We start from the raw sequence: 10,048 nt of genomic DNA, 5'->3' as shown, positions 1-10,048 counted from the left end.
GGAGAAGTATGGGGGCAAGGTTTAACTCTTTGCTTTTTCCCTCCAGGATTGAAGACTGAAATAAATAAAAGAAATTTGTGGTGCTCACAACCTCCTACCTGCTGCTCTGCAAGTGGGACCCCTCACCATGAGATGCTTTTGCAGTGCAGCAAACCTCACTGACCACCACTGACTGTGTTGGATACTTCACTGTTCCAGAGGAATCTGGAGAAGTGAGTACTGGGAATGGATGGAGGCAATGTGAAAGACTGAGTCCTTCAGCTGAGCACACAGCTGTTAGGGCTCTGTCATTGCCTGCATCTTGCTCTGTTTCTGGACCTTATATAAATTATTCCAACAGCTGCAGCAATAAGATTTCCTGTGCTTCTCTGCAGGAGGGCTGTGGAAGTGGAGCAGAGCAGCCATCTCCAGAGAACTGTCCTGGGAGGACCAACTCTGGCATTTTGGCTGCTCCAAGTGAGCCAGGAAATCACCAGGAAGTGATATCCATCCCCTGGAGACACCACGGCCCATGCTGGTCATGGTACCAGTCCTTTTCTGGGAGCCTTGGGTTTTTCTTCAGAGCCCCTCAGCTCTCCAAAGGGACTCTGTAGTGTGGGGTATTTGGGACCAAGAAGGTCCCAGTCTGGAGGTGGGAAGTCCTGCTGCCTCACAGTGCTGCCAGCTTGTTCCAGTTCTGAGTCATTCCTGTTTGTTTTTGGTATTTATTTATTTACCGCCGAGGCGTCAGCCCAGAGCAGGCTGACTGTGCTGAACTCCTTCGGTGGCCTGGTGGCTGCTGCCAGCTCTGTCAAAGCCCTGCAGTGCTGGGAGTGTTTCACCCAGAGCCAAGGGGGAGAGAATCATGTTCCTTTGAGAGCAACACCACCGTAAGCTCACATCAGAAGCGTGCTTGGCTCTAGGTAGTGAGTGCAGCAGCACCGGGTAAACTACTTTCACCCTCCCCACAGAACCCCTGGCTCCCAGATCTGCTCCCTAAACCAGCTGGGGGGTAGAAAAAGGTTAAGAGGCATATCCTTTGCTGTAATTATATCCTGTTGCTGGAGATATTGTGCTCTGCTTAAAGAAATCATCATAATGCAGCCTCCCGGAGAAGGTAATTACTGCGCATCTTCTGAACGGCTGCATGTGAATGTCTGCTCAAGCTGCTGTCAGCAGCAAGTTTCAACACATCTTACATACCAGGCATTTTACAGCCCTAGTTTTATTTGTTTTCATCACCCCTTGCCTTGTGCTTTAGTTTTCATTAATGGACCTGGCCTTTTTGTTTGTATTGGTTTTCTTTTCCTCTTTTTATTTCTTTTTTTTTTTTTTTTAAGGAGGCCAGAGTTCATGTCTTTGATGGATCATTTGAGTGGTGGCCACAGCTCTTATTTGCTGTGTTTCCATTGCTCTGTGGTGGCTTGAGGGGGACCGTCTGGAAGATGTTGTTTCCGAGCCATTCCCATATGGTAGGATCTGAGTAGGCCCTAGTTTCCTATGCTGATCCGAGATATAATGGACTATACCACCTCTGACAAAACTTGGTGTCTCTCCACCTCTAGCTTAACTGCACAGATTTAAGCCCGTGAGACAACCTATTTTTCCTGTTGTACTTTCTGAGCTTCTCTCTCATGTTGAAAAAGGGTTGCTTAGGGATGTCAGACTGTTGAGCTTTCTGAAACCCATCACCTCCCTGCCTTGGTTGGCAACCAGTGCACATGTCACTGTGCATGGTGGCTAAAGTTCTGGAGGGTCACAGCCTGGTCATTCTGTGCATGGGGATTGTCATGTCTTCAGAGCCTTATCCTTTGGCTTTGAAGGGACATTTGAGCCAAAGAGATGGGGCAATACCAAAGAGCCCTGGCTTGTCACACTAGGAGTGACCCAGCTACTTTTTCTTTCTCAAAGGCACTTGTGCTTGCCTTTCCCCAGCACTGTGTGATTTGCCTTCATGTTGTGCATGTAGGGTCACAGTGTGTGATCATGACATCCTGCACTGCTGTACAGACATCCTGTCCATCTCGTGGCCAGCTCAAGGGAGGATTTGCAACTACTCCTTAAATTCCCTCTTTGTGAAAATGGCTGAGGCTTACTTTTTCAATGCTGAAGCTGAATTATCTTAGTACCCTCGCTGATTTATTGTTTGTGGCCAGTCTTTTGTGCATGCTGAGCATCTGCTATGTTGCATCCAGAGGTGGTTCCATCCTGGTGCTGTGTCCATCCCTCTCTGTGATTCTTGGTGAAGCCTGAAAGGCAGCCTGGCTCCTGGAGGATGAAAGGTGCTGTACTAAATGTGAGCTCATAATGTTGTTGTTAAAAATAACAGGAGCTAAATTATAAAGAAAAAATATCAATCTTATTTAGCCCAAGGGGGAAATGGGCATGAAGGATTGGGCAATCCTTCTGTAAGTTCTTTCTTTAGACTATATTTAAACCACACTGAGAGCCAGATTCTCAGCTGGTGTCAATTGTTATTGACTTCAGTGGAGTGAAGCTGGTTTACACAAGTTGAGGCTGCTAAATGCCAGTATTTGGATGAAGCTGAGGCAGCTGGAATCACTTTTGCAGAAACCTCTAGTGTGATGCTGGTTCAAAAGCTCTGAGCCCTCCTGAGTGCTTGAGCCATCAGTGCTCTGATTTAACAGTTCTTTTGGGATGTGAATGGCTATGAAAAGACCTTCACTTGGGTCAGAATTTCCTCTTATCTTAGCTAGGTTCTGCAACTCTGATGTCTGTCATTTTTCTGTAGTCATTGCTTTAGATGGGCTCCTCTGAAAAACTCTGCAAAAACCTTTTTTGTTTGCTACTTCACTGGCATCATCTCCTGTCTAGACACTCTAATTATGAGAACCAGAGAGCATACAGTGTGATGTGTAGATAAACCTGGATAACTCCAAGGCAACTGTGTGCTGCTTCCATCCCTCCCTGACTGCTCTCCAAACTAGTTTTGCCCATTTGTTGTCTGCTCCAGTATGAACATTAGCAAATTGGGGGCTGTACAGTGTCACCTGGGCAATGTTTATTTGAATTTTGCATTCAGAAGCAAATGTTCCAAGCCATAGAAACAGAGAGGCAAACCTCAGATTGGAGTGAGATCTAGCAATAGTGGGTTAGCCTTCCCTACTTCTGTTTTTCAGTATGCCCAAAAACTCTCTTGATTAAATAAACAACCTCCCCTACCACCACTGTCAGCAGAATGCATTAAATCCGTAAGCTGATTTGAGTAATTTTTGTGTACTTATATCCACTCTAATTCTCTTCTTATCCATGGACTTGTTTTTTATTTATGCCAGCACAGACTGTATCCAAACTCAAGCTCTATCTATTTCAGCAATTTTTTTTTTTGTAAGAGCATTTAAAGCTGCTGGTTTAAAAGGAGACCATCAAATAATCAATACATATAGAACATTGGAATGCATTTTATTGTTTCAGTTGCTGTCCACAGTATGTCACCTCCAGAAGTGTGTAATGAGAAGAAAAAAACCACTTTTTTTCTATTGCCCTTTTTTAGTGTGTCATCTTTCCTGATTCATTGCTGTAACTGGTACCAGGGAGAATTGTCTGTAATACTTAGCAAGGCCACTGGGATTCAGACTCTTTCTCAAGTTTCTGCACTTTGAGTGCCACACGGATTTCCATGGGTCTCTGCAGGAAGTGGGGCTCATAAGAATAATCTGTTTGCTGTGTTTTGACTCCAAATCCATGTGCTTTGAAGTGATAAGGAGGGATATTTTGTTTGCTTTTTGTTTTCTTGGTAGCAGCTTTTCAAAGCACCGTATTGATCCATGGGTGAAGTGCCACCACACAGCTCCTTTCCTCCAAGGGAGGCACTTTTTGCACTTCTGGTAGTGATATGGGTGAGTGAATGCTCTGGGATGTGCATTTAGGGTCCAGCTGTTTAAAGTCTGCATCAAAAATCATCTTTTTATGGGTCCTGGTAATGGAAACATGCCACGGGCATGGATGACTTGAAAGAAATTGATAATAGAGCAGGTTAATGGGTGACTTGGATGAACCTCCCAGCTTTGGGCTCTGATAGAAGCTGTTGAGTTCGAGCTGCACAGTGCTGCCTCTTTGGGAAAATTGCACAGGTTTAATTAGAATCTGTTTCTCAACAAATGGAAAAGCTATCAGAGTACTCTTCTTTCAGTGTAAGCTTGCAGTTTCATCTGAATTCACCTAGGGCACTTTAGAGTGTATCTTTATAAAGAGCTGAATTTGGTGGCTGATCTATTGAAAGAGTGAATCTTCAATCCTGAGCCCCTGAAGTCAAACTCCAGGTGGGATTTCTATACCAGTCTGTGTGGGGATGTCCTCAGCCTGCATCTAGCCAAATGTGAGACTCCAGATGGAGCTGTGGCTCTAGGACTTTTCCCAAAGGAGTTGAGGCCAGATCAGCTCCAGTCCTGTATGGAAGTGGGAGCCCACCTTTCCACTCTCCAGCCTTTTCTACTCTCAGGCTGGTGATTTGTTTTGTGTTGGGTTGTTGACACTTGTTCATATCCCAGAATTCAGAGCATGCCCATGAACCCAAGGAGAAAGGAAGCCCCATATGAGGGAAACATACTTCTTTCCCTTCTTTTTTTCCCCCCATCAGTGTATCACCATGTTGCTGTGAATGGGTGCATGGACATTGTGCTGCAACGGCTTCTTGCACCTGATCCAGCCCATAACCAGTTCTCCCACGCACCAGGGTGACAGGGCCACATCCTCCCTTCTCTCTGTGTTGATCTTTGGAATGGATGATCTTTTCTACCTTTTGCATTGTACTGCTACTAAACCCGCAGGAACAGCGGCAAGCTGGTTGGCATTATTCTGTATGAGAGCTGTAGGAAGAGTAGGTTTGTACTTCCTACACTGGTTTGAAGGTAAGGGTGCCAGGCTGGCTATGCACTGAACATCCCACTATGGTTATTTTACTCCTCTCCTTGCTGAGTGATGTTTCCACAGAATGTACCATGGCAGGCTTTGAACCAATTTGTTGTTCCTTTGTTTATGGTGAAATTAGTTCACTTGTTTTATGTAAATGATCCATGAGATTGTTTACTTTGGCACAGGGATCCATGTGCTTTCTGAGATGCAAGGAATTTAGCTACTGGGAGCTTGCTTAGTTTAGTTTGTTGCATTTGCAAAACAGATGGTGGAAGGGAAAATGTATGTGTGGGGAGGCTTTAGGACAGGATTTGGTTAATATTTGCTGCCTCTGTAGTTTTCTTTGTTGCTTGCTGGATGAAGAAGGATGGGTTTCCATCACAGGGAGAAGAAAGACAACATATAATAACTGATATGTATTTTGCACACAGGGAAAAAGAAATATAATTTGGACTTGAGCTGTCATTTTGTGGGCATCTTTGCCGAGGTGGAACTCCCAGTTTCTAGGGCTGAAGGAGATACAGAAGCACCATGGAGGCCTTGTACATTGACTTGACTCTGCTCTCCTGACTCCTTTGGAGTCCCATGGGCCTCAGCAGAGCTCTGAGGCACCTGTGATAGCATTGCTGTGCTGCTGCAGAGCAAAAGGAAGGAAATCTTCATGAGATGTGTGCCCCAGAACTGGCTGGAGTGGGGTGAGGCCATCCCCATAACACTGGGGTGTCCTTTCAATTAATGCATTTAGGTACAGCTCTCTGCTGAAGTGAGAAATGGCTGTTGTCCTCAGTGGAACACTGAAGCAGAGAGTAGAGGAGGCAGGACCCATTCAAGGTCCCACAGAGCGTGCCTGAAGGAGAATGAGGGCGGATCCCAGCTCTGCTCAGCCAACTATTTGAGCCTTGTGTCAGGCGGGTTGTTTTGTAAAAGGCCAAAGTTTCTGTGTTCCAAGGGCCAAATTAGTGCCAAGTTGCAAGGGATGCCTGGGAGCTCTGCCATGTCCATTTGTGGTGGGTTCTGCTTGCTGGGCTGTAGGGCATTGGGAGAAATGCCACTTTCCTCTGTACTTCCTAACAGAAAGGTTGTCTGTTCTCGTGGGTTCTGCCACTCCACTTTACATGTTTGGGGGAGGCTTGGCCAAAATCCTCTCACGCCTTTATGTCCTTGTCTTTGGGTTCGTTACGAGTGGCAAGCAACCCCCTCTTTTCAAGATCCTCACAGGAAGGATCTTGGAGCGATCAGCCCCAGTCAAACTTGGCATTTGCTCAGGGCAGGATCATATTCCCCTGCATGCCTCCGTGGATCTGGCAGGCAAAGAATCTGTCATCATGTCTGATGACCTTGCCTGCAGTGCAAAGTGCCAAGAATGCCCCATGTTTTCTCAGGGTGGGGTGCTGTCCACCACCAATGCCCGGCAAAGCGTGATGGTGGGGTGAGCATGGGCTGGGATTGCTGGGCATCTGTTGGTGGGCTTGGTGGGGGTGGAGCCCACATGCCACCACCTGGTTATTTTGGGCAACGGACTGAGCTGCTGAGCTGGATCTTTCACAGCTTCATCCAATCTTCTGGCCCTACAGAAATATTTCTCAGACATTATTGCTTTGCCTATCTAGGTGTCATGTTTCTGAGAGACCTCTATGCTTCCCAGGATGAGCCCAAGTGCATAGGCTTTTACCCTTCTTCAAATCTCAGAGCTGAAGGGCTGTGGTTAAAGGTGCTTGAGCATTTTGCAAGCCTCCACTGACAGAAGGATGGCTGTCTTGCAGGTCAAACAGTTTTCTGTCTGCTTATTGACCTTGTTTTTACCAAGGCTAAATGGATATTGGTTACATTTGGACAGATGCTGCTGAGGCAAGTGGGGGCTTTATTAGCAACCATTTAACCCTTGTCCCTTTTAGATTTTTATGAGCTTTGGAAGTCTTATATGTCTCTAATTTCCATATGAAGAAGTTGAGGCATAACGAGTTGCAATGGTTTGTCCCAAGCAAGTCTAACTAGAAAAGTGCTTGAAATTCAAATTTCTTTTTAATCAGTCAGATTCTTGATCAGAATGTCCTTCTGTTTCTGGTAGTGGAGCCTGCTGGCATCTGTGTGAAAAGACAGGGCATCCTGGCCAAATGGGAATTACCAGGAGCATGCAGTCTTCCTTCTCCTAGTGTGCCCAAAATGAACAAAGAATTGGTTGGAGCAGGAACAGACTGTTGTCATGGATGAACCAGCTATGAAGAATAACAGAGGTCAATGAGCAAGATGACTTCTGCCATATGTGTGTAGCATCTCAGTGCCCCGTTGCAGGGTGTGCCTGCAAGGTGAAATGTAGCCTCCAGGCAGCACCTTGGAGCCATGCTCTCCAGGATAGGCTGGATTTTGCCTGGCTTTGTGTGTAAGTGTGGTTGCCAACACCTGCACAAAGGAAAGGCAGAACAGACCTGAAGAGCAGCATCTGGTACCTGTTTGACCATGGCAGGGTGCATGGACAGGTGAAGCTGTGAGCAGCAGCAGCATTGAAGGTGAAAATGACACTGACAGGGTTTTCTACTGGGCTGCAGCCCTGTGTGTCTTTACTCGTCCCCCATTCTGTGTTGGAGCCCAATCTTTCTCATAATTGTCCACCTGGATCAATTTATAGATTAAGTCCTGCAGCCAGCTGTGGGAGGCATAGATGTATGGCACCATGCAGCATGTCCAGGAATGGCCTGGCCTGCTCAGTGGTCCTGCCTGGAGTCCCATGCTCTTCCCAAACTCTATTTGCAATGCAGGTAAAGTGTAAACAGGGGAGTAGGTGTAAGAGGAGGGGGGGGGTACACCAGTGTGTCTGCATTTTCCTGCCTCTTTGCAGGCTTTTCAATGAATGACAAAATAGTTGCATGGCCCTTGGTATTACAGGTTTGCAGTTTTCCTCTTGTAGCTTTTAGATGTGGATCACAGCCCCATGTTAGTAGACACTACACAGACAGCTAAGAAGGAGACCATCCCTGTTAAGTTTTAGGACTAGATACCATATAAAAGGCCAAAGCAGGATAGCTTATGGGTGGAGTAGAGCTGGAAGGAGAAAGTGACAGTGCAGGGGAAGGGTGTAGTGGAAAATCAGGAATTGCACCTTGCAACTAGTCTAACCAGGACCCTAGGGGAGAAGGTTTCCAGGTGTTGTGGAAGCAGCTTTGCACACTTTTATGGGGTGGTGTTTGGCAAAGAGCTAATTCTCAAAATTTGTTGCATGACCCCTTGCTTAACCACTGGTTAGTGAGTGATGCAGGACACTACCACTGCTGTTCATGGGAAGAGAGTTAGGAAGGGAGTAAAAGGTAGTCTGTAGGAGAGGAAATAATTTCAGGAGTCCCTGGGAAGTCCTTGCCTTGGCTGGCCTTTTCAGACCTTGTGTACTCTCTGGCCTGCCCTTTTGGCTGCAGTGCCTGTTGTGGTGCCACTGCAAAACCACTGGTGTGTGCACTTTGGGGACTCTTGTGGTTGGACAGGACAGGGCAAGATGTTTATTGGGAAGGGTAGGGGTGAGGAGGGAGGTATGGTAGGTTGGTAAGAGAAAGGCTGTGGGTCCTGCATAGATTTAAGTTGAAAACTACTTTGTAATCTGGTTGTGCAAGAGTGTCTGGGGCAGAGGGGATGTGTGTGATGGACAGGAAGGAGGGGTGCCTGCATGTGTGCATAAGGAAGTACCTGCAGCAGCTGTTGTAATTGTTTTAATAAAGGAACATTTCCCTGAATTTCTCTTTTGGCACCTGAGGGCCCTTCCCAGGATGCCCTTGCTGAAACTGCTGTTTGATTTCCAGGGCAAATGCAGTACACACACACACACACACACACACACACACACACACACACCCATCTTGTTCATGCAAACCCACAATCCCATCAGGACATGGCTCCTCTTCCTTTTGTAACAGGGAAGGGGGGATGCGGGGGTTGAAATAATGACAGAGATGATTATAATTAATATTTTTTTATGTCTGAAGAGTGAAAGTCCTGCCCAAGTCCCCCAGCTGAGCACAAGCCAAAGTGCTAAATCCCTGTAGGGGTGTGTTTTATTACTGACGCTCTGCATGTCGAGGCTGGTCGCGGGGTCTGATGCTGTGCATGTGGAATTTTTGTGGCTATTTTCCATTGTGCCAATGAAAAGCAGGATCCCATCCGTATAATAAAAAGGAAACTTGAAGGTTTCCACGCCTACATGGAGGTGAATGCTTGCAGCATTAGTGTTTTAATTAAGTGTTTTACCTTCGCATGACTTTTCTGTATGATCACATTGCAAGCAATGAAGCAGATGTTACCAGGGTTAGAATATGATGGGATTCTCAGTGGCCCTTCCACAAAAGGTTTTGGCTGCTCCTCTGTTAGGCTGGTCTGCAGCTGGGTTGCTTTATAGTCTTGTAATTCTTCATTGGGCAGTGTGTGCTGGGTTTGATTCGTCCCTGACCATTCCTCTTTCAGGAGCAGGGCTCTGCCAGGATGATGGGGACTGGGAGGCACTGATTGCTTCCTGATCCTCCCTTGACCAGCTGGGTGATCTCAAACGGGTAGTTTGCTCCTCAGGACTCCTTTTGTCTGTGTGCCTGATGTCACACACAGATGGAAGGCTGAGCTGGGTATGGAAGTTGTTCTTAGCCAGGCTGTCTACACAGTGTAGTAGTGAGGCAGCTGCTCTTCCCAAATCAGTACAAAGCCACATCCTGCAAGCACTCATCGCTTCAGTGGGCTGAAAGAAACCCTCAGCACACACCAAATGGACAGGAGAAAGTGGTTTCCTATGTGGCACGTGAGAGGTGCCTTTAACTGGGAGTAGTAGCAGTACTGGCAGCAACCCTGCAAGCTTTCAAAGATCATCTGAGCCTTTTGGATGTGAACGTGTGGAGAGCTCCAGGAGCGTTGGTGACCTGAACTGAGTTTGTACCTGTGCAGCTCTTGGTCGCTTAAAGCAAATTTCAACCATCAGAGTACGTGTGTTGCTCCCCTGAGAGAGAGGCTGTCTGGACCCAGTCCCCAGGAGCTCCCAGCCATCCCTTTTCTCTGTCCTCCTCACAAAGGAGGGGTGTGTTGTCTCTGCCATAGCTGTGTTTCTCTTGCTACCATAGCTCGCCTGTTTGGACACAGGCCCACAGGTGGCAGCTCACAGCTTCTGCACCCAGCTTCAGCCTTGTCTCAGGTAAGGAAGAGGATGTTTCCTTATGAAGTGACTCAGTGT

General features: G+C 46.8%; 1 long non-coding RNA gene across 1 annotated transcript in view; it reads left to right on the top strand.

Annotated features, from left to right (window-relative positions):
- The first annotated feature begins 8,373 nt into the window (after positions 1–8,373).
- Positions 8,374–10,048, top strand: part of LOC138114587 (uncharacterized) — a 35,866-nt gene continuing 34,191 nt past the window's right edge. The window contains exon 1 of the long non-coding RNA XR_011152680.1: positions 8,374–10,009. This is a non-coding gene — a long non-coding RNA (uncharacterized lncRNA). The remainder of the gene's footprint in view (positions 10,010–10,048) is intronic.

This window comes from Aphelocoma coerulescens, chromosome 9 (genome assembly GCF_041296385.1).
Source record: "Aphelocoma coerulescens isolate FSJ_1873_10779 chromosome 9, UR_Acoe_1.0, whole genome shotgun sequence".
NCBI lineage: Eukaryota > Metazoa > Chordata > Aves > Passeriformes > Corvidae > Aphelocoma > Aphelocoma coerulescens.
Note: the sequence above shows the minus strand (reverse complement) of the source record. Positions and strands in the feature narration are given on the sequence as shown.